The following is a 24,640-nucleotide window of genomic DNA, read 5'->3' on the forward strand; positions in this document are numbered from 1 at the left end:
TGTGTGTATACACAACTGTTTATAAATATGAGAAATGCCAATAAAAAGATTTTTTTAAAAAATAATACTATCTTTGTCCTATTGCTGCTGATTCATATCATCCTCGCTGTTTTCCATCTTCCAAGTTTAGTATCATGGGCAAATTTTGAAATGTGCACCTGGACCTCCATCAGTGAAGCTGCATTTCAACACTGTCAAAAATGCCTGCCTGACATGCCTGAATTCACATTTGGTTTCACTTTACCATAAGTCGAAACACATCAATTCATTGCAAATCTTGCGGTTGTAACAAAGTCACAAAGTCTGGCTACCCGCACGGGCTGATGAACCCTTTACTTGTTATTGTCATTTCAATAGTTACTTTCAGAGTTTTATTTTTAATCCAGTGTCAATGCAAATAAAGAACATCAAGCTCATTTCAGGTTCCTTAGGTAAACTAGTCACAACACAGGCCGTGCCGACTGTATTCAGTTTTCTTGGACCCTTCATTTATCTTTTTTGTTTAAAAAAAAAGAAATGAAAATCGCTTATTGTCACAAGTCGGCTTCAAATGAAGTTACTGTGAAAAGCCCCTAGTCACCACATTCCGGCACCTGTTCGGGGGGCCTAATTATTTTTGATTATTACCCAATTATTTTTTTTTACAGTTAAGGGGCAATTTAGTATGGCCAATCTACCTAACCTGCACATCTTTGGGTTGTGGGGGTGAAACCCACGCAGACACAGGGAGAATGTGCAAACTCCGCACGGACAGTGACCCAGGGCCGGGATTCAAACCCGGGTCCTCAGCGTCGCAGTCCCAGTGCTACCCACTGTGCCACATGACGCTCTGTCCCTTAATTTATCTTGATATGGCGATTAAAATACCCAAACCAAGTCTTAAATGTGACCACTGGAGGCTGCCGCCAAAAAATCTAAGCAGTAAAACAGTTGGCGGGATTCTCCGTCAGCCGACACCTGGATCGGGAAACGCGATTGGGCGGAGAATTGTTTCCAACGCCAAAATTGTGGTGGCCACCGATTTCACGCCAAATCACAATTCTCTGTCACCTCAACGGCTGCTTCAATGCATTCCAGAACGCACGTACAGTAATTGCGGTTGGCGGGCCTGACCTGGTATTCTCTGGGGCCTCTGCGATTCTCCTTCTCCAGTGGGGCAAATTACCGACGACGAGGTTCACTTTAGAAAATCGTGAAATCTGCACCGTGGCTGATGAGGGAGAGGGAAGAGGTAGGACAAGGAGAGGCTGCACTGTGAGATGTCGGGCTGGTTGGGGATGAGGGGGCGGCGGGGGGGTGATGTGGACCGGGTCCTGTGACCATGGTGACTCCTCACAGGACTGGGGCAGTGTCCAGGCACGGACCGCCATGGCCCCGGCCTGCAAGGGAGCCATCTTGCTGCGCACCCCACTGACCACCCACCTTGGCCTTGGTTCTGCTGAGTGATACCGGCTGTATAGGTGCCCCCAACCCCATACACCCCCCCCCCCCCCCTCCGCCACCACCCCAACCCGGCCACCATCTGCCGGCGGGGCATCAGATGGCCCACCCAAGGACAATGCCCACTGTAGCCCCTACGGGGGCACTGGACGAGTGCCGTGGAGTGTACCCCTGGCAAGGGCAGTGCCAGCCGATGGTGCCACTGGCAGCAGGACAATAACCAGGGCCAGAATGGGGCCAGGGATGCGTGGATGGTGGTGGGGGGGGCATGCGGGGGCAGAGTCTGCAGTGCCAACCAGCGGCACCATGTAGCCCGTTGGACCTGGTTGGGAACAGGGGTATGCGCCATGCTAACTTTTCAGTCTTTCACCCCTTGCAGACAGTGGATATTGGAATTCAACCAACAATGGTGACCTTCCTCCTAGTCGCCGCAGCCCTGGGGGATGTCCTGCGGCTGTACGAGCTGGAGCTGCTGGAGAAGGTGGAAGCTGCAGCTGGAGAACAGGAGGCAGCAGCTGAGGATGGAGAGCTGGCCGCCTAACAGGCCGAGGAGGGGGAGGAGGTGCAAAGGAGGCACCGCATGAGACCTCCCGTGTACCTGCATTGCCAGTCATTCGAGGATCTGCAGTCTGGGCATGCCGTCGAAGACTCTGGCAGAACAGAGGGACAGTGTGACATATCTTCCAGATCATGGTGCACCTGGCACCGCGGGGGAATGGGGAAAGGACACCCGCTCATGGTGGCCGTCAAGCTGGCGGTCACCCTGAACATTTGTGCAACGGGATCCTTCCATGCGCCGAGTGGAGATTCACTTGAGGAAGGAGCAGTGCTCCGAAAGCTAGTGATTTGAAACAAACTGTTGGTCTTTAACCTGGTGTTGTAAGACTTCTTCACATAAATATAGATAGGTGGTCAAGCCCCTATCACTAAACTGTGCCCTGCACCGGTGCCAACTTAACTGGTCTGTAACTTTTTGGCCATCCATGCCCTAACACTACATCCAGGTGGATCCCCAGATGGTACATCAGGAGTGGAAGTGGCCTGTTGTGATTGCAACCCTGTGACCTGGATCCCTGTTGGCAGCCATCTTCTGGGGCAATCGGGCCTGGATGGGCCCGGCAGCTGCTTGGGTGTCCCAGGAGGCATGGTGCCACCCTGTTCTGCCCACTGCCCACCAGATGTGCCAGGGACAGGAGGGGGGGGGAGTCCGAGATGCTGTGGTGTTCCGGCACCTTCCCTGCGGGAGTCACCAGCACGGACCCCATCATCTCCTCCCTCGGGGTGGCCGATGGCCATCAAGCTCCTCCATGAGACAGAGGTGTGAGCGGATCTAACCCCTGAGGCTCCCCTGCCACTTGGCACTGCCAGTCCTGGAGACCCGCCCTGGTCTCGGCCAGGGTCTGCATGCTCGCGGCCATGGAACACAAGGAATGGGCTATCTCTGTCAGGAACTGCGCCACATCACACTGTGACTGTACCACCACATGTTGGGTCTGTGACACATCAGCCAGTGATTGTGCCACCTCCCGCTGGGACTGGGCTACTTCCCTCTGTGTCTGTGCCTTGTCGGCCAGCACCTGGGCAATACACCTCCTCATGTAGTCCCTGGCTCTGTGACTGCATCTCCACAATCGATGGGACTGTCCATTCCAGACGCCCCAGACCTGTCTGGACAGCAGCTAGTTCCTGGGTTCGGCCTGCCCTCCGATCGTTCGCCCCCTCGGGTGTTCCTACCTCCACCTGATGTGCCGCAGCAGCTGTGTGGTGAGCCCCAGGGCACTGGACGGAGGAAAGGGAGGTCGCCGATGTGGAGGACGGCGCTGGGCGAGCAAGTGAGAGCAACTGCTTAGTTGCGGATCCTCATGACAGATGTGTGGACACCCCCCTCACCCTCACCCCCCTCAGCCCCGCAACCCCCCACTCACCCCACCCCCCACACCACCGCACCCCCCCCCCCCACCCCCCCTCACGTTTGTGTGGACCAGCACTGATCGGCGCCCCAACATAGCCTCCCTGGGAGGCCGGTGAATTGGAGGCAGCCATTGAGTCCCGCGCATATATGCCGTAAGTAGGTTTACGGACCTACCTTCACGAGTCATTCGGTCACGCCTATTTTGGGCAGGTTTCCGAATCCAACATCTCGCAAGGTGTCGGAAAATCCAAGGAGGCGCGGAGCCTGTCGGGAGGCTTGCTGCAAGCCTCTCCCGGCATTCACCGACCCCATTGCCCTCAAGTGAGAGCACAACGTGGTCGGAGATTCGCGCCCATTGAGTCTGGGGCCATTGCATTTGAGTTTCTCTAAATACCCAGACAATGTCTTTTCTGGAGCATGGGAGGGGAACCTGTCCAATTTCTTGGCCACCGAGCTCTATCTTCTCTATCTGAAAGCAGGCCTCACTCACAGCGCCATGGTCCACACCATGAATAGGACAAGGAAGCAGGTCCCGAATCTACCCCAGCTGGAATAGGGATTAAACACTGTGCTGTTGGCACCAATCTGATCCAAACCAACCGTCCAGCCAACCATGCCAATTAGCTCCCCAAATGAGTCCATGTTGCCGTGGCGACACACACTTTTACGTGCATGTTGTGGCCTGGAGATGTTGGTAAAGGCTCCAATTTTTTTTCATCATGTGGCTGACCAAGAATGTCTCCCACTGATCATTGGCGTGTGTTGGAAGGATTTACAAGTTGATACTTGTAGTAGCTGGGCCCTTTCAGGGGCGTATATCGGGAACGTCATATGACCCCCATTACCCAATGGGAATTGAGCCTGGGAATCTTGGTGCAGAGCATGGGTTTTTGTAACCAGACTAAATACCAGAGCTAGAAGTGATAACATCATGAAAGACTCTTGTGTAAATAAACCATTATAATCTGTTAGACACACTGACTAGTGTCACCAATCCTTCCTTTACCTGGTTGGCCACATTATGGACACATCTTCCTTGGCCATCAAGTCCTGGGACGAGACTTGAACCCAGAGGTTCCAGCTCAGAAGTAGGGATGCCACATAATACACTACAAGTTCTATAACATAATTAATTTATGTTACCATTTTATATGGACTTCCTCACCTTGATCAAATGATGGTATCATTTCAGCAAAGGTTCCCCTCAGTTGAGTTAATCCAATGCCCTGCTGTTTTCAAATGTGTAATTCCTAATACACGAGAATGAAGAGATTCAGCTGCCTCCAGCTATCCTGAGCCTGTTCCAAATTTTAAAAATCTATGTAAAAGTTCAAATGTAATGTTTCACTTGACACATGAACAATGAAAGCTTAAATGACACTCACTTAATTCATTGAACTATATAATTTTCCAATATCAAAACATTCCTCCAAATGACGTGAGATGATACACCAGAGGATATTGCTGAAACTGCTTTTGTTTCCCTTCATTCAGGCGCATGATTTAACTTTTAGATGGTTCTGGGCAACAGTAACCATCTACAAACCTCAGGCAGTCTAGGCAATTACAGCACCATGACTTTTGTGAAATAGAAAATAACTGAATCATTAACTGCTACCGAACTTGAAATATCAGAACATTGTTGCTCATAGGATCCTGGAACTGGTCAATTTACACAATTCAGTGGAGTAGATCTGACCACATTGAGGTCAACGGAACTAAAATAATCAACACAGAGAAAAAAGTGGGCTGTCAGCTCACTATCACATGTTACACAGAAAGCCAAGATATACCCCATTGGAGCGCACAAAGACTCCGTGAGACGAATAGAGTGAAGCCGATGAGGCTTTATTAAGCGTGTCTGTTCCCCCGCAGCTCGATAGTAAACTGGCCTGCGGGGGAAGATTCCGGCTTCTTATACTCCGCCTTCAGGGCGGAGCTTGAGGTCAACGGCCAACCAGGACCCGGGATCTGTCAGCCAATGACATTAGGGTTTCCAGTCCCACATGACCCCCAATACATACTACCACACCCATCAAGTGAAAGTGGATGTCACAATACACCTTGATGTCTCTAGCATTCTTTGTAAGTGACAGAGTATGCTAAATCAGTCATTTTCATTCTCAGGGTCGCAGCCCCCAGGTGATGCATGGGTGGGTGTCGAGAGGGTCGCGGGACCATCGGTCGCAGCGTTCCCGAGCACAGGAAGAAGTGCCCAACGGCCGCGACCGGCTTTTAAAAATGCCTGTTTTCAGAATGCCACCCGTCCCACGCATGCGTGCCCTCACAGCAGTGCGCAGGCCCAGAGTCCAGCGAGGCAAACCTGAGCCAGGAGAATATTCTTTTTAAAATTGATGGGGTCTTCTCTCCAGAAGTGGTGGCAGAGAGCATGTCGTGTGCTCTGGGCGTGTGAGAGATTCCCCCATTCTGTAGCTGCGAGCAGCGTTGGTGTGAGCTCCAGGGTCTCTGGTGAACAACCCATTAAGAAGAGGCTGAAATCAGGAACAAAGCAGCAGAAAGATGTGTGTTATATGCAGGGAAACACAAGCAAATGAAAGATTAAAACCCTCAAAACTTCAGAGACATTTGAAAACTAAATGTCGACTTTGAGGATAAACCTCTTGATTTTTTTCAACGGAAGCAGTGAGATCTTAAATCATCTGTGGAAGTCTTTAGCAGAAACGTAACAGTGAACGACAAAGCAAGTGAGATTGTGAGGACCAAGCAGGCTCACCTGTCACATTAAAGGTAAGTGAGAATGGTGGGTCGTGACGTTCGGCCAGTGTGGGTTGCAAAGGTCGCCAGGGTGGGCCGCGAAGGTCGGCCGGCATGGGCCCCGAAGGATAGCCAGTTGATTAAAATGGGTCCTGGGCAAAAAAGCTTGAAAAACACTGTGCTAAATCATAGTAACGTGGAAAATAAGAGCAGGTGCAGGCCATTTGGCCCAATCATAGCTGACCATTCCACTCAATAGCCTTTTCTTGCATGCCCCCCCCCATAGCCTTTGACCCTTTTGACCCCAGAGCTAGATCTAAGTCTTTCTTGAAAACATACAGGACGTGATTTAATCAAATGGGAACTATGGCTCATAGCGAGTGCGTTTGGCCACATGTTTCCTGGCGCACGCAGCGGCAAAAAACACAAAGCTACCTAACGTGACTCTGGTTAGATACGGGGTCTCAGCAGGGGAGGCGTGGCTGAGTCCACTCTTAGTCCTGTTTCCTGCACTGAGGAGCCCCGCTCACCAAAACTCCTCAATGCAGGGAGAGTAAATGGTGTTCTGATCTTCCGAGCCTCCAACACGAGCCCCCCAAGCCCCAGCTCACCACAAAGGGGGCTCCTCCTAAGCCCACCAGACCCACGCAGGGCATGCCTGGGCCCGATCACCATCGCGTTAAAAATGCCTGCTTGGCATCTGGGCAGTGCCAGCCTGGAACCCGACAATGCCCCTGCCAGCTGGCAGTGCCATCTGGGCAACTTGGCAGTGTCCATCTGCGACTCAGATGGCAGTGCCAGGGTGCCAGGCTGGCATACCAAGATGCCCAGGTTGTACCAGCAGTGCCAGGGTACCACTGTGCCCAGAAAACATGCACCTGGGGGCCTCCAATTTCCTGGGACACCCCCACGAATGCCGTTCCGTCTGGTCCCCGTTTCTGGAGACTAGTACGGAACGGCACACTCCCAAGTTCTCCAAGGCAAAGCGGATAGATCCAAGCTCCTTGGTTACCTCAGACCAGCTGTCTCGCTCTAACATGCAGATTTGCCAAAAGGTGATCCCACCCACAATGGACAGCTTTCACATTGAGCCGTCATGCCAGATCGCGTTAGATCTCGCGAGGGTTGACAAGCTTAGATCTCAGGAGTGGGGTCTCCCATCATTTACCGGCCATGTTGTGCCCCGGTGCGCTGCTTTTCGGGTGCAGTGTGGCTGGTAGATCGCGCCCACAAAGTTGTGGCCTCAACTACTTTCTGTTATAGCGAATTCCACAGACTCACCACTCTCTGGGTGTAGACATTTCACCTCATCTCAGTCCTAAATGGTCTACCCCATATCCTCAGGCTGTGACACCATCGGGAACATCCTTCCTGCATCTATCCTTTCTTGTCCTGTTAGAATTTTATCGGTTTCGATGAGATAAACCTTGGCTGCACTCCTTCAATAGCAAGAACATCATTCCTCAGATAAGGAAGCCAAAACTGCACACAATATTCCAGGGGTGGCCTCACCAAAGCCCTGCATAATTGCAGCAATGCATTCTGCTCCTGTACTGAACCCTCTTGCAATGAAGACTAACAAACCATTTGCCTTCTTTACCGCTTGCTGACCCTACATGCTTACCTTCAGTGGCTTGTGTACGAGGACACCCAGGTCTCCTTCCACATTCCCCTCTCTCAATCTATAGCCATTCAAATAATAATTTACCTTCTTGTTTTCTCTACCGAAGTGGATAACCTCACATTTATCCACATTATACTGCATCCACCATTCATTTGCCCACTCATACAACTTATCATAAATATGTTACTGCCAACTGGTGACTTCATTGCAATACTCACCACTCTTACTTCCGCTAAATTGAGAACTTGTTCATCTGGATACCTTTGATGTTATCCGTCTTATTTCACTGACATGTCAACGTCTGGCTGCACGAGTCTGGGTAAAATGAGTTGTGTGCCATACACAAACTTATGGATCAAATGATAGCTTTGTCCCTTGATGCGACCATCAATTCATACGAGACGGAGAGTTGAAGTGAACAGTGGTTTTAATCAGCTAGAATTGTGCCTGCCTGCGACTGCTCTGTACTGAGTGCCACCTACAGGCTGCAGCTCTATATACCTCCCCCGAGGGGGTGGAGCCACAAGGGCCTCAACATAACACAATACAATGCAATGCAATTACAATGGTGAATGGTAGCAGTAATACATTCACCACATTCACCCCCCTGTTAAAAATTGAAGTCCAGCGGGGCTGAAGTGGGCTCACAGATCGAGTCTGTCTGGCGTCTTGATCGTTCGCTGCGATCGCCTGAGCTCTGGTTTCGCTGCGGGCACGGGTGTTGAACTCGTCGTTGCGGGCACGGGTGTTGGGCTCGTTGACTCCAGGAGCGTCTCTTCTGGAGCTTCATCACTGTAGGTTGGTGATGGGGTGAGGGGGTATGTAGGCCATGTAGGGGCGGGGGCAGTGTTCGGTGTAGGGTGGGGGCGGGGTAGGTGATGGTCGCAGGGGAACCGGCGGGTGCCAGATCCCGGAGGGGAAACTGTATCTTGTCGGCCGTCGTGGTGCGCCACGTAGGCATACTGGGGGTTGGCGTGAAGGAGCTGGACCCTCTCGACCAGAGGGTCGGACTCAAGGCTCCTCACATGCTTTCGGAGGAGGACAGGCCCCGGTGTTGTCAGTCAGGACGGAAGCGAGACCCCGGAGGTGGATTTCCTGAGGAAAACAAATAGGCTGTCGTGAGGGTTCTCGTTCGTGGCTGTGCAGCGCAGCGACCTAATGAAGTGGAGCGTGTCGGGGAGGACCTCCTGCCAACGGGAAACTGGGAGACTCCTAGACCGTAGGGCCAGAAGGATGGCCTTCCATACCGTCGCGTTCTCCCTCTCCACCTGTCCGTTTCCCTGGGGGTTGTAACTGGTAGTCCTGCTCGAGGCAATGCCCTTACCGAGCAGGTACTGATGCAGCTCATCGCTCATAAACGAGGAGCCCCGGTCACTGTGGACGTAAGTGGGGAAACCGAATAGGGTGAAGATACAATGCAGGGCCTTAATGACAGTGGCCGAGGTCATGTCGGGGCATGGTATGGCAAAGGGGAAACGGGAATACTCGTCAACGACGTTAAGAAAATACGCGTTGCGGTCAGTGGAGGGGAGGGGCCCTTTGAAATCGATGCTGAGGCGCTCAAAGGGGCGGGAGGCCTTCACCAGGTGGGCCTTGTCTGGACGATAGAAGTGCGGTTTGCACTCCGCGCAGACTTGGCAGTCCCTGGTCATGGCCCTGACCTCCTCATGGAGTAGGGCAGGTTGTGGGCCTTGATGAAATGGAGAAGTCGGGTGACCCCCGGGTGACAGGGGTCATTGTGGATGGCCCGGAGTCGGTCATCTTGCGCGCTGGCGCATGTGCCACGGGACAGGGTATCTGGGGGACGATACACAACATCGTAATTATAGGTGGAGAGTTCGATCCGCCACCTCAAGATTTTATCATTCTTGATCTAGCCAAGCTGTGTTTGTTGAACATAAAGGCTACCATTGGTCGGTGATGAGGGTGAACTTCCTTCCAGCCGAGTAGTGCCTCCAATGCCGCACAGCTTCCACAATGGCTTGAGCTTCTTTTTCGACTGAGGAGTGTCGAATCTTGGAGGCGTTGAGGGTACGGGAAAAAAAGGCTACGGGCTTGCCTGGTTAAGGTTAGCGGCCAGGGCGACATTGACGCGTCGCTCTCCACCTGGAACGGGATGGACACGTCCACCGCGTGCATCGCGGCTTTGGCAATATCTGCCTTGATGCGGCTGAAGGCCAGGCGGGCCTCAGTTGTCAGGGGGAAGATGGTGGCTTTGATAAGTGGGCGGGCTTTGTCCGCATAGTTGGGGACCCGCTGGGCATCTTTTCAGGACCTTGGGACAGTGGGGTAGGGGGAGTTGCAGGAGGGGGCGCATGCGGTCGGGGTCGGGCCCTAGGACTCCGTTTTCCACGACATAGCCGAGGATGGCCAGTCGGGTTGTGCGGAAAACGCCTTTCTCCTTGTCATAGGTGAGATTGAGGGCTTGGGCGGTTTGGAGAAACTTCTGAAGGTTGGCGTTGTAGTCCTGCTGATCATGGCCGCAGATGGTGACGTTATCCAAGTACGGGAACGTGGCCTGCAGCCCGTACTGGTCCACCATTCAACTCCATCGTTCTTTGGAAGACCCAGACCCCGTTGGTGCTGCCGAAGGGAACCCGGAGGAAGTGGAAGAGGCGGCCGTCTGCCTCAAAGGCCGTGTAGTGGCGATCTTCCGGGCGGATTGGGAGCTGGTGACGGGTTTATAGTCGGCGGTGAAGTTCGCGAAGAGCGGGGGAGGGGCAACCTTGAGGGTCGTGAGGCTACATATGGTGAGAGGGGGTAGGGGCCCGCCGAACTTCAGGGTCAGGCTCCTGAGGTTGCACTGGAAGTCCAGTCCTAAGAAGAGAGGAGCACAGAGGTCGGGGAGGACATAGAGTTTAAAATTGGCGTACTCGGCGCCCTGTATCGTGAGGTTCGCGACACAGTACCCCCGGATCTGCACTGAATGCGATCCGGAAGCTAGGGAGATTGTTTGGAATGCGGGGCAAATTTGGAGAGAATAGCGCCTTACCACGTCCGGATGGATGAAGCTCTCCGTGCTCCCAGAGTCAAACAGGCAGGGCGTTTCATGCCCATTGACCCGGGCGGTCATCATCGAGTTCTTGAGGTGCTTGGGCCGTGACTGGTCGAGGGTGACAGCACCGAGCTGTGGGTAGCCGGCGTGGTCGGAGGGGGTGGGGCGGTCCCAAGATGGCAGCCCCCGTCAGTCGCACGTGTCGGGCGGCGCTGAAGATGGTGGCCAAGATGGCGGCCCCCGTCGGTCGCACGTGTCGGGCGGCGTTGGAGATGGCGGCCAAGATGGCGGCCTCCATGAGTCGCACGTGTCGGGTCGGGTTAAAGATGACTGCCCCCACGGACAGCACGAGGCTTATGACGCGTCCGAAGGGGGCGGTACCGGCAGGCACACAGCCACACTGCGGGGTCTGCGGGCCTCTGAGTCTGAAAGTCGGGCCTGTGATTTAGGAGCTTTGGATCTGGCCAGGCAGACTTTGGCAAAGTGTCCTTTCTTGCCGCAGTCGCTACAGGTCGCGTTCCGAGCCGGGCAACGCTGCCTGGGGTGCTGGTTCTGACCGCAGAAATAGCAGGGCAGCCCCCCGGGTTGGGCGGGCAGCCGCGTGGCACAGGCTTGGGACACCCTCTGGTCGGGTGTCCACGAGGGGATCGCGTGGTCGAGGAGGAAAGCATTGGGGCTCTGAAACGCTACTTCTAAGGAGGTGGATAGTTTTACCGTCTCTTCTAGGTCGAGGGCGTCCTTTTCAAGCAAGCGCGTTCTGAAGTAGTTGGACGGACTCCAGCCACATAGGTGTCCCGGATGGCGAGTTCTATATGCTGTGAGGCCGAGACGTCCTTGTAGTTGCAGTTTCGAGCGAGTACCTTCAGATCGCGTAGGTATTCCTCCAGCGATTCCCCGGGGCGTTGACGACGAGTGGTGAGGAGATGCCGCGCGAACACTTCGTTCACCGGCCTCACGTACTGCCTTTTCAGGATCGCGACCGAGTCTGCGTACGTGGTCGCTTCCTCGATCTGCACGGAGATTCTGTGGCTCACCCGGGCAATGAGGAGACTCAGTTTCTGTTCCTCGGTGATGGTGGGCGAGGAGGTGGCGGCGAAGTAGGCCTCGAAACAGCGGAGCCAGTGCGAAAAAATTCCTTTGGCTTCAGCTGCCTGTGGGTTGCGTTCCAGTCGATCAGGTTTAAGGGCTGCTTCCATACCGATATTGTAGCTGATTAAATTGATGCGACCATCAATTCACACGAGACGGAAAGTTGAAGTGAACAGTGGTTTTAATCAACTAGAACTGTGCCTGCCTGCGACTGCTCTGTACTGAGTGCCGCCTACAGGCTGCAGCTCTATATACATCCCCTGAGGGGGCGGAGCCCACGAGGGCATCAACATAATACAATGTAATGCAATTACAATGGTGAATGGTAACAGTAATACATTCACCACACCCCTGTGATTTTATTTTGTCCCACAGTCATTTTGGTTATGCTCTAACCGAATGCTGTTACATCTAATTAACACGGAATAATGGATACCCATCCAGGAATACCTGGATGGAGGGGAAGGAGGGGAGGAGTCGTGTCCGGGAATATTCCAAGAAAAGTTTTGGAAACAGCTGGCACATGTCAATGATCATTGTTATTGTGAAATGGCTGCTCATTCTGTCACGGATGTTTAAGGTAAAGCGGTGTCATAGTGGTATTGTCACTGCAGTAGTCATTCAGAGAACCAGGGTAATGCTCTATGGTCCCTGGGTTCGAATCCCACCATGGCAACTGGTGAAATTTGAATTCAATAAAAATCTGGAGTTAGAAGTCTAATGATGACCATGAAACCATCGCTAATTGTCGCAAAACCCCATCTGGTTCACTAATGTCTTTCAGGGAAGGATATCTGCCGCGTCTCCAGACCCACATAGTGATGCGGTTAACCCTTAACTGGCCCCCTCTGAAATGAGCTAGCAAGCCACTCAGTTCAAGTGCAATTAGGGATGGGCAACAAATGCTGGCCCAGCCAGAAACACCCCCATCCCAGGAATAAATAATAAAATAAACATTAGAAATAGGGGTTTCAGCCATTCAATTCGATCAGGACTATTCTTCGAACTCAACTGCAGTGTTTGCCTACTTATCCATGGCACTCCCGTTGTAGTTTGTGTTAAATGGAATATTAGTTGTTATGAGAGAAATGCGAAGTGTCCACGTACAAATAGGATTTAAGTATTCTTGACACAGACTTCAGTGAAATGTGTGGTGTGCAAATAGACCTTTCAAAAATTTGTTTTACACTGAAGCCTGGACCACAAACTAGTGAGTTGTGGTAATTCATAGAATCCATTCAGTGCAGAAGGAGGCCATTTGGCCCATCGAGGGGGTCCTAGGTAGGGCTGAAAGAGCGCTCTGCCTAGGACCACTCCCCTGTCCTATCCCCGTAACCCCACCTAACCTGCTCAACTCTGGACATTAAGGGGCAATTTTACCATGGACAATCCATCTAACCTGCACACTTTTGGACTGTGGGAAGAAACCAAAGCACCCGGAGGAAACCCACGCAGACACGGGGAGAAAATGCAAACTCTACACAGACTGTCACCCAGGGAGCCTTTTCAAAATCATCTGATTCCCTGCTGAGTCCTGGGAGGTCGGGGCATGAACAGGAATGGGTGAGTGGGGGGATGGACATAGTTCAGAGTTGCCAATGGTCCACAGAGCGCCTGCTCCATTTGGGTCTGTTGTGTTATGCTTCTTCATGTAGCATATGCTGCTTCCTTGATGTATGCTCTGACAAAGGAAGGTTCAGACTTGGAGATAGGTTTAACGCATCTATTGAACAGTGAACAATTCTCCTACTTGAGTCCGACCCTGCTGCTAATCTTGCTCGAGAAACTCAATCTAACTAACCAGTCTGCTCTAAGCCACGTGTGGGTGTGATGCTTCCGATCTGCCCCTGTCTCTCTGAGTGTCGCCTATGGAAAAGAGAAAGAGCATGTGTGCCCTGTCCATTTATATGGTTTGCTCCCTTGTGGTAGTGTCACCTCTGGGTGCCTTGACTGCCCATTGGTTGTGTCCTAGTCTATGTGTTCATTAGCTGTATGTCTGCATGGCATGATGTCTCTGGTGCTCCTTCTAGTGTTTACTTAGCCTTAGTGTATTTGCATTAACCCTTTGTGTATTTACAGTGATGCATATCACCACATTCCCCCTTTTTCGTGTTACATATTTTCTGTACAGTGTTAAAGAAAATTGAACAAAATAGGTAGATAAGTGATGACATGTACAAGTCATGATGACAGTGATGATTAATCAACACCAAATAATATGTATGAGTCCAAAGTTCACAAATTTATAGGTCGAGTGGCTTTCTTGTTTTGTTATGGAAGTGTCGATGTTGACGTTGTCATTTCCTTGTGAATGCCGTCAGTGTTCCTGCGCTTGAGTAACCAAGAAGTCATCAGGAGGTGTGTAAATGGTCAAATCACTTTGTTGTCTGATTTGGACTCTTTTTTTTCTATGCTTGTGGTAGCGATGCAGTCTGTCATCTGTGTCGTCCGACCTGGACTGTTTCTTGTGATTGCGATATTGATGCAGTATGTCCTCTGCCTTGAAAGCTGGTTTTCTTGTTTGTAGTGGAGCAAACTCAAATCGGTGAGATTAGCTATCATGCCATGGTATGGCTGTACTCTTGCCAGTGTTAGGAGCTGTGCCGTTACATTGTCCTGCATTTGCAGAGTTGTATCGTGTCGTACCAGTTGATGTTCCATTGTTGCTTTTGTTGTGTTTGTCATTGACGTTGGTGCCTTTGGTACGCTTCTTGTTGTTGTCTTTGTTGTTGTTTTCATAGGTTTTGTTGTCGTGTTTGTTGCGCTCAATGACCACACCGAGTGGAGAATTTGAGTCCTTCACAAAGTTACTTGTGTCAGTGTCCTTTGTGGCATCTGCTGTTTCATTGAGCGTGTCGTCTCTGATTCCTCGGCGCTCCCCGTTTGGAGTCATGTCCGGTTCACTGGAATCATCTTTGGCTTGTCGATGCTCCCCGTCTGGAGTCCTTTCTGGTTCACCTGAATCAGCTTTGGTTTCTTGACACACCCCGTCCGGAGTCAGTTCAGGTTCACTTGAATCATCTGAGGTGTCACTTGAATCATCGGAGATGTCTTGATGCTCCCCGTCCGGAGTCAAAACGTTCAGGAATGCATTTTCTTGTGGAAAGGCTCGAGTGGATGAGGTTTGAATTAACGTGGTGTCACTGGAGTCACTAGTAGCCTCACTTTGATTGTCGAGTGCCTCTGTACATACTAGCTGAGATGTCGCACATCTTGTATGGGAATTGTGAAGCCTTTGTCACTTGTCGCACATACAGTGGGTAAACCTTCAGTGTCTTCTTGTCGGTTAGATGAGCTGGGTAGACTGTCAGAGTCTTCTTCTGGTGGCTCAAATAATCTGGGTAGACTGTCATAGTCGTCTTGCTGTGCACTTGAGCGTGGCAGACTTGCATCGTCTGCTGCTGGTTGCTCAGATAAGGTTGCTAAACCTTCATGGTCTTGCTCATGCAAGGACTGCGCTCTGGAGTCTTGCGTTGCTTCCATCGTGGAGTCTGTCAACGAGGTCGCTGTGGAGGCTTGTACCGCTCTCTTTGTGGAGTCTGGCATCGTTCCCTGTGTGGAGCCATGCAGTGGTCTCACTGTGGAGTTGGTCTGTGCGCTCTCAACGGAGTCGTGCAGTGGTCTCGCTGTGAAGTTGGTCTGTGCGCTCTCAACGGAGTCGTGCAGTGGTCTTGCTGTGGCGTCTTTCTGTGTTCTCTGTGTGGAGACGTGCAGTGGTCACTGTGGAGTCTGTCATCGCTTTCTGTGCGGAGTCGGGGACTCTTTGTGGTGCGTGGACTAGTCTCTGTGTGGAGTCGGGGACTCTTCGTGGTGCATGGACCACTCCCTGTGTGGAGTCGGGGACTCTTCGTGGTGCATGGAGAACCGTTCGTGGTGGGTGGACCACTGGTTTGGCGTGGGCTTGTATCTCTCTTTGTCTCTTGGCGTCAGGCCGCTCTCTGTGGGCTTGTACCGCTTTCTGTCTCTTGGCGTCAGGCTACTCTCTGTGGGCTTGTACCGCTTTCTGTCTCTTGGCGTCAGGCTACAGCAGAATCCTGTACTTCTGGGTTAGGATGTCGTCTCTGCTGGGCTGAGGATCCTCAAATCCGAAAAACTCGTCCATGTCTGCATCGAATTCTTCACTGTACAACACATCTCGTTGCGGTTCAGATTTACGGTCGCCACATCCAATGATGAAATCATCGTCTGAGTCGTAGTCTTCAAGGACCAAATCATTTCTTTGGGTGGTGCTAACTGCTTGTTGCAGGGTTTTGCGGAGGTTCCTTTCAGCTACTGGTCGAAGTTCAGGCATTGTGCTGTCATTCCAGGTGAAAGAATTATGTTTTATGGCTTTAAAAAAATGTTACTTATTGTCGGGCATTTCCCCTTTAAGTGGCCGTGGTCCGGGGGCCTCTGACATCATGACGCTTGTGACGTAGAGCATAGGAATGGATCGCACATGTACAGATCACTTTTCCTTTACTTTGCGCTCTTTGCGAGAGTAACTCAATCTAACTAACCAGTCTGCTCTAAGCCACGTGTTGGTGTGATGCTTCCGATCTGCCCATGTGCCTCTCACTGAGTGTCGCCTGTGGAAAGAGAAAGAGCGTGTGTGCCCTGTCCTTTCATATGGAATGCCCCCTTGTGGTAGTGTCACCTCTGCGTGCCTTGACTGCCCATTGGTTGTGTCCTATTCTATGTGTTCATTAGCTGTATGTCTGCATGTCTCTGGTGCTCCCTCTAGTGTTTACTTAGTCTTAGTGTATTTGCATTAACCCCTTGTGTATTTACAGTGATGCATATCACCACAGGGTCCGCATGAAATGCAAGTCATGACAAAATACTTACATTTTTGTCCCTTTAAAGGCTGCCGGTTCAAAGGGCAGCACGGTGGCACAGTGGGTTAGCTCTGCAGCCTCACGGCGCCGAGGTCCCAGGTTCAATCCCGGCTCTGGGTCACTGTCCGTGTGGAGTTTGCACATTCTCCCCGTGTTTGCGTGGGTTTCGCTCCCACAACCCAAAGATGTGCAGGGTAGGTGGATTGGCCACACTAAATTGCCCCTTAATTGGAAAAAAAATGAATTGGGTACTCTAAATTTATTTTTAGAAAAGGCTGCTTGTTCATGTGCAGTATACCCAGGAAACCTGAGTGAAGCATTCACAGTGCATCATTTGTCCATTTACTGCTGAATGTGGGAGTTACATCCAAAAGCAAGCACAACGACCCATTAGCATGTTCAGCGAGTCAAACACCAGTTTCAGACAGGCACTCTGGCTTCCCATTGTGCACTTTCAGGTGCAAAGGGGCGTAGTAGATCGTGCAAGATTCACACCCCCAATCTCATTTTCCGCTGACAAAATGAGCGTGACGCGGACTAATTGCTTTTCCCAAATCTCAAGTCACAAGCTTTACAAGACAATTCACCGACCTTATAAAAGGACAAGACAATTCACAACAGCTGTATATTTAGCTTTAAACTTCAGGTCACATCAGTCCCTGCAGGAAATAAACACTCAGGTCACATGGAAATTGGAAGAGCTCAAATGGGTGCAACCTCCACTGCACCACCTGTAGTAACAGACTTCAGATCTTCTACATGCCTGGCCTTTAATCTCTTACTTCGAGGGGAAGCCCATTTCCTGCTCTCTCGAATTGATGCCTTGATCACTCTGTGAGTGTCAGATATACAAGAATGAATCAGTACACTGGATCCTGTCAGATGCAACATATTGAATTAGTCAATCACAAGAAGTGTCAGATGCCAAACTTGGAGTGGATCGAAATATTGCATTCCTTCTTCTTGAGTTCTCTTGCCCGAAGGCAAGTCCTTGGCAATTATCCACTGGACCCCAGCAAAGGGCTGTGATTTATTAGTATGCAAAGAGGGGGGAGGTACGCCCTAACTCTACCGCAGCAGGAATGTGGATTGAACCCTGTGCTGTTGGCATTAAACTAATCCACAACTATCCACCTAGCCAACCAGCCATCCCTGGCATTGCATTCCTTACTTGCTACCCCCAAAAAAATCAATCTTTTCTTATTTAACACACAGCATCGACATCATCTCATGAAAGCAGACTGCCTGAAACCATACCTGAATCTATGTGGTCCTGCAATATACCCCTGATGGAGCACCTTGTTGTACAAGAAGAGATTCTGTTTCCATTACCTTTTTTCTGTAGATGTGCAAATCGCTTTCCACATACAAGAAATGCTCAGCATCTGCATTGGAACAACTTTGAAAGAAGACATCAGAGGCCCCATGCGCAGTCAGCAAGGGAGGTGAGCAGAAGTTAGTAAAATCAGTGAGGTCCAGGTTTGCCTTCAGCAAGGGTTCGGAGATTTCATGGAAACTGATTTTTTTTGTAGCTAATGGTACTGTTGGCCTGTGTCCAGAAGTATGTCCCACGCGCTTGTCAGTGATATCGAGTAACAACCCCGAGACACAAATTTCAGTTTAAACAGTCACAATGTTTTATTGCGCGAAAGCAACTTACTAACAAAATGTCATAATTACATAAAGTAAAACTATTCTCATGTATGTGTGTATGTGATATTATCCACCTGTCCTTAGGTCAATCAGGCCTGGTGCAGGGGTACTACTTCACCAAGGCCCACTTTGGACTGTCTTCTGGCGAGTTGCTCCAGGTCTCTCTCCCTGTCTCTGGTTCTCCTGCATTGAACAGTTGCAAGTCTTCTTTTATTCCTCTTTTTTTTCTCAGACTCTGGAATTCAACTTATCAGTTGTACTGTACTGCTATTCAATGTATTTCCTGGGCCCATCCTGCTGAATGGCCTGCGGGTAGCACCTCTTATCTCGCGTCCTATTCTACACAATAGGACACGATAGGCCCACCTGCTGGTGGGGACATCTCCGGCTCCAAATGTTGTGGTGTTCCAGTATAATACTCCAGAAAATAGCACGTCTTGCAGTTTGTTTTCAGTGAGCTTGTTGTCCTTCAGGAATGTGATCAGCAGTCTCTAGTAATGAGATTAACTCCTCACTGGGTGTCACAGCCCCCACTCTGATCCTTGAGGCTCAGCCGAGGAGGAGCACACACACACAACATACATTGATCGCTGTGTTACACCCCATTTTAAATTCTACTCTAGCTTCAGGTATAGCATGACTACAACATAACACTACAGGTGAGGCAACCTCTGATACACAAAACAAACCTCTCGATTTGTTTTTAAATACAGAAAACATACACAGAATAATACCCAAACTTGTATCTGTAAAATCTCCGACACTTTCGACCAGTTCACTTACTCAAAGGTTTACCTAAGGTGTCTCTAATAACGAGGCGAACAAGCCACAACACAAATTCAAGTTAAACAATATTTATTTAACACACAATGTACCCGCGTACTACACACAAAGATAATCTAGAGGTACCCAAGATTGGTTTGTACTACCCGTAAGGATGGCTTGTTGGTCGTGGAGCTGATTCGAGAGCCCCTCTGGTTCGTCATCATGAAGGTGGTTCTCGCTGGCAGTCTCTTCCTTCCTGTCATGATATCCAGGTGAACATCATAGCACATACATACATACATACTGATGGACAGATCAACGGACCAATCAACACACACACACAACACAACAGTCAATCACAGGCAAGAGCATACACAGTACAAAACAGGGAACACGACACTTCCTGGGAACTCGAGGACGAGACAGCTCAGGGCACAGAGCTCACAGCAAGCCACTCAGACATCCACCATGTGCTGAGTGCCACTACAATATAGGATTAAGAGGAGGTCCACAGATTCAAGAGTTATGATCGAACCTCAGTAAACAGTATACAACTGTAAATAGATGTTTGAAATAAAACTGAGTTGTACCATTCGCAACTGTGTTGGTTCGTCTGTGTAGCAGAGTACCCAACACTTCACTTCCTTCCTTCTCTGGTCTGGTCTGGTTGGTCAAGGTCACTTCCCATGTTGGGTCTTTGCTCCTGAGGTGCCTATTTTTATCCTCTTGGTCTTCGCGCCCTTTTTCTTCTTCCCTTGGTCTCTGCCAATGGGGTATCGGGAGGTGGTCTCAGTGGCCAATGATCCAATTGATGCTTGATTGACAGGGACTCTGGGTCCGCCCCAGGTGTCTATCCCCGGTGGCCCTGTTCTATAGTACAGGGCCAGATGACAACAGCTTTCCCATTGCTTCCCATAGAGGCAAGTATTCTATTAGGCAGTTGCATACATGCATCGTGGCTGAGCATATATCTGGGAGTATATATCTAAAGTTAATCCAACAAGAACCCCCAGATAAATGGTCCCTGAGATAAATGAATGGTTGGGGAGTGCCACACCAGAAAACTGTCTTGTATGTGCTCCAAATAATCCAAACCAATATGGAAACAAGGCAGAATTGAGGCATACTCAACCAGTAGCAAAAGCCTGAATTAATCTTCAAATTGACTTTTTGGGCCAATTGCCATTCTGTAAAAGAGGTTATGAGTGGGAATATATGTTGGTGCTTCACTGTACAGGCTACTGCTGCTAGCTCAACTGCTTCAGCTGACATGTCGGATGGTAGTTTCAGACTTATCTCATCCACTATTCTCATATTTTGTGTCACCAGGACTCCACATCCTGTTTTCCTTTTCTTCTGTTTTTATAAATTTAGAGTACCCAATTATTTTTTTTCCAATTAAGGGGCAATTTAGTGTGGCCAATCCACCTACCATGCTCATCTTTGGATTGTGGGGGTGAAACTCTCGCAGACACGGGGAGAATGTGCAAACTCCACACTGACAGTGACCCAGGGCTTGGATCGAACCTGGGTCCTCAGTGGTGTAGGCAGCAGTGCTAACTACTGTGCTACCATGTCGCCCACCACATCCTGTTTTCCTGACACCATGTTCAACCATAGATGATCCATCTACAAAATATTTGACGGAGTTTCTCTCTCTCATCTCCCCCCCACAGGTTTTGACACAAAGGGATCCTTCAGGGCCTGAGCATCCACGACCTCACATTTGTGAAGTTCACCACGATACTGTAAATTAGGGGCTAACAGAGGTGTCGAGGAGTTCTTTGTGCATATACGTCTTTGCCTTGGAGCAGTAAGGTCCAATGTTCAAGGCGATTTGGGGAAACATTTCCATCCTTCAGCCATTTGTCTAATAGCAGCTGGATGGGTGTATGTTCTGTTAACACTGTTATGGGACAGCAGATTATTTGGGGTGGAGGACAGATGCGCAAAATGTGCAGGAGGACCGGCGAACCATGACCCCATGTTTTGGGCATGTCCGAAGCTTAGGGGATTTTGGCAGGGGTTTGCGGACGTCATGTCCACGGTGTTAAAAACAAGGGTGGCGCTGAGTCCAGAAGTGCCGATTTTCGGGGTGTCGGAAGATCCGGGATTCCAGGAGGAGAAAGAGGCAGATGTTCAGGCCTTTGCTTCCCAGGTAATCCGGAGACGGATACCATTAGCATGGAGGGACACAAAGCCCCCAAAGTCGGAGACCTGGCTATTGGACATGGCTAGCTTTCTCTGTTTGGAGAAAATCAAGTTCGCCTTGAGAGGGTCACTGTTAGGGTTCGTCCGGAGGTGGCAACCGTTCGTCGACTTCTTTGCGGGAAATTAATCAGCAGCAGACAGCGGGGGGGGTGGGGGGGGGGGGGGGGGGTGGCAGGGAGAGTAGTTTAGATTAGAGTAGGGGGTCAATAAGGGTGGGACTTATCATAGAATTAGAATTTACAGTGCAGAAGGAGGCCATTCGGCCCATCGAGTCTGCACCGGCTCGTGGAAAGAGCACCCTACCCAAGGTCCACACCTCCACCCTATTCCCATAGCCCAGTAACCCCACCCAACATTAAGGGCAATTTTGGACACTATGGACAATTTAGCATGGCCAATCCACCTAACCCACACATCTTTGGACTGTGGGAGGAAACTGGAACATCCGGAGGAAACCCACGCACACACGGGGAGAATGTGCAGACTCCGCACAGACAGTGACCCAACCCGGGAATCGAACCTGGGACCCTGGAGCTATGAAACAATTGTGCTATTCACAATGCTACCGTGCTGACTTGTACGAGAGGTAAATGGCTTTTGCACTATGTTTATGGTTTCATGGATATTGTTTATTTTGTTGTTATCCCTATACCAAAAATACCTCAATAAAATGTTTATTTTAAAAAAAACACTGTTATGGGACTAAATCCTGTGACATAAGCAAAATGTTGCACTTCCCAAAAGACCACTGACAAGTGCCTTTCAGCGAGTGTACAGGTCTTCTCTCCTGCTGTAAGAATCCTTTAGGCTTATGCCACAGGACAAAGATTACCATGTTTATCCTGGAGAAGTACTGCCGACAGGGCTTTCTCTCCCACAACTGTAAGGACAAGGTACCTGTAACAATGCTTCCTTAAGGTTAGTCACTGCCTGAGTCTGCTTGTCATTTCATTCCCAAATCCCATTTTTCTTTAATAGTGTGTACAGGGAGGCAGCCTTTCCTGCAAATCCCTCACTATGATTATGGCAATAACCTACCAATCCTAAAAAGGACTGTAAAGACTGCACATCCATTGGGATAGGGAGTTGAAGTATCGTACACATTCATTTGTCATCTATGGAATGCATTCCTGCTAATAATACAATGCCAGAATATGACACATTTTCTTTCATTGCTTGGGTATTTTTAGGATTTGCCTTGACTCCGATCTGGGTTAATAGAACTAACAGTTTGTCTAGGAGAGTTAGGTGCCCTGCCCTAGTCTCTGTTTGCAAAAATAAGTCATCAATGTCCTGTACCAAACATTCTGGGCGTGAGAACCCTTGTAACCCAGTCACCATTCTTTGGTGAAAGATCGATGGAGCTGTTATGGAATCCCTGGGGGAGGCTAGTCTAGGTGTACTATTGTCCTTGGAATGTAAACACAAATTTATATTGTGTAGCTAAGGGCGCAGACCAAAAGCCATTCCTAATATCGAGAACTGTGAACCATTTAGCTCTCAGTGTTTGTTTCATTAGTGTTTCAGGGTTCTCTATAGTCGATTGTTAATCACCATAATCCATCTTGCTTCGGAGCAGGCCATATAGGTGAATTGGTGGTTGATACCACGGGTCGCAGCACTCCCTGTTGGAGCAAGCAATCCTGTATATTTCTTACATGTCCCTCAGCATTTTTAAAATATAAGTTTTGAATACCCAATTCTTCTTTTTTCCAACTAAGGGGCAATTTAGTGTGGCCAATCCACCTACCCTGCACATCTTTGGGTTGTGGGGGTGAGACCCACGCAGATATGGGGAGAATGAGCAAACTCCACACGGACAGTGACCCGGGTCCTCGGCGCCGTGAGGCAGCAGTGCTAACCACAGCGTCATATTACTGCCCCCACTCACTCAGCATTACATGGGAAGCTGTACTGTTTCTAGGGCGATGGTCAGGTCCCTCCAAGGGACAATCCACAATCACGCTTATTGGTGGCAAAGGCCCGATCAGGTGTTTGAATTATCCTCTGCACATCTGGATCGTCTTACATTTCTGTCAGCTTTACCCAAAAAGTAGCCATGTAACAAACTTGTTCTGTATATTCCCTCAAATGTATTAGCGATGGTCTCATTCTATCAGGGTGACACCAGATATAATGGTTAACTGTGTCCCACATAAAGCCTACTCTCAAAATGTTCAAATTATCTCTCCCCAAATCTACCGGAACATATTTATGTTGGAATTCATAATCTCCAATCTGTAAAGTTAATTTCTGCGTCATAATACTGGTCTGTGAATGTCCCGTAAATCCCACGCAAAGCTATGGTCTGGGTGGTTTGCCAATCAGAGTCGTATCATTGGCTAGTGTTTAAAATTGTCTTAGAGCCTCCGTTGCCCAATAAAAAATTAGCGGAAGGGCCTCCTACCCTGCAGGCAATCACCGCTCAGCTAACAGAATCCCATTTACATTTACACACCCATTCAACCGAGGCCTGTCCCTATCACTCTTAATCACGACTACCACTCCCCATAAATTTGACCTGTTGTGAATCATACACTGGATGCAGCTTCCCTTCATTTCGCTCTACCTTAAGACCATAAGACCAGAAAACATAGGAGCAAAATTGGGTCATTTGTCCCATCGAGTCTGCTGATACGTTTCTCATCCCCATTCTCCTGCCTTCCCCCCGTAACCCCTGATCCCCTTATTAATCAAGGTAACCTCTGCATCAGTTTAATTCCTGCCTTGTGAGCTGGAGGTCCATTCCCTCGATAGAGACTGTGAGGTTTCGCCTGACTCGGGGCTCAGCTGTTCACTGCTAAAAAGGGGGAGCAGCATTTAAACAGTCCCCCAGCACTCACTCCCAGTCAAGCCAGGAAGTTGGCAGAATGGAGGCATGCTCCTCACTTTCTGGATGCAGACCTGACCAGGCTTCTGGATGCTATGGAGGAGAGGCGGAGCACCCTGTACTCCCCAGGTCATAGGAGACTGTGGCAAATGCCGCTTGGGTAGCAATGGCAGCTAGATACGGTAAAGTCACCATAGTGCAAGATGACCATAGGCTGCTTTCCCCTTTGAGGGGGAGAGCTGACTGGTGGTGATTTAACCTGAGGATCACCACACCTCAGGCGAGGGGAAAGGTTTAGAAGGCGAGGCCTTCATCAATAACCTCAGCCGGTATGGGAATTGAACCCCCGCTGCCGGTTTTGCTCTGCATCACAAACCAGTTGTCTAGTCAAGTGAGCTAGTGGCAGCTACAGTTAGTGCCAGCATGAGGACCGGTGTCCAATGTAGGAAGAGGAAGAATGACCTCCTACAGGCTGCAAGGGTAAGTTACTACCTTTCTCCTGCTGGCTTCCCAGTCCCCGCTGCTGGTTGACACCTTGCACCCTCCCAGATTGTTCCTCAGAACCCCCCTGGCACTCATCATCACAACC

Source organism: Scyliorhinus torazame, chromosome 6 (assembly GCF_047496885.1).
Source record: "Scyliorhinus torazame isolate Kashiwa2021f chromosome 6, sScyTor2.1, whole genome shotgun sequence".
NCBI classification, from domain to species: Eukaryota; Metazoa; Chordata; class Chondrichthyes; order Carcharhiniformes; family Scyliorhinidae; genus Scyliorhinus; species Scyliorhinus torazame.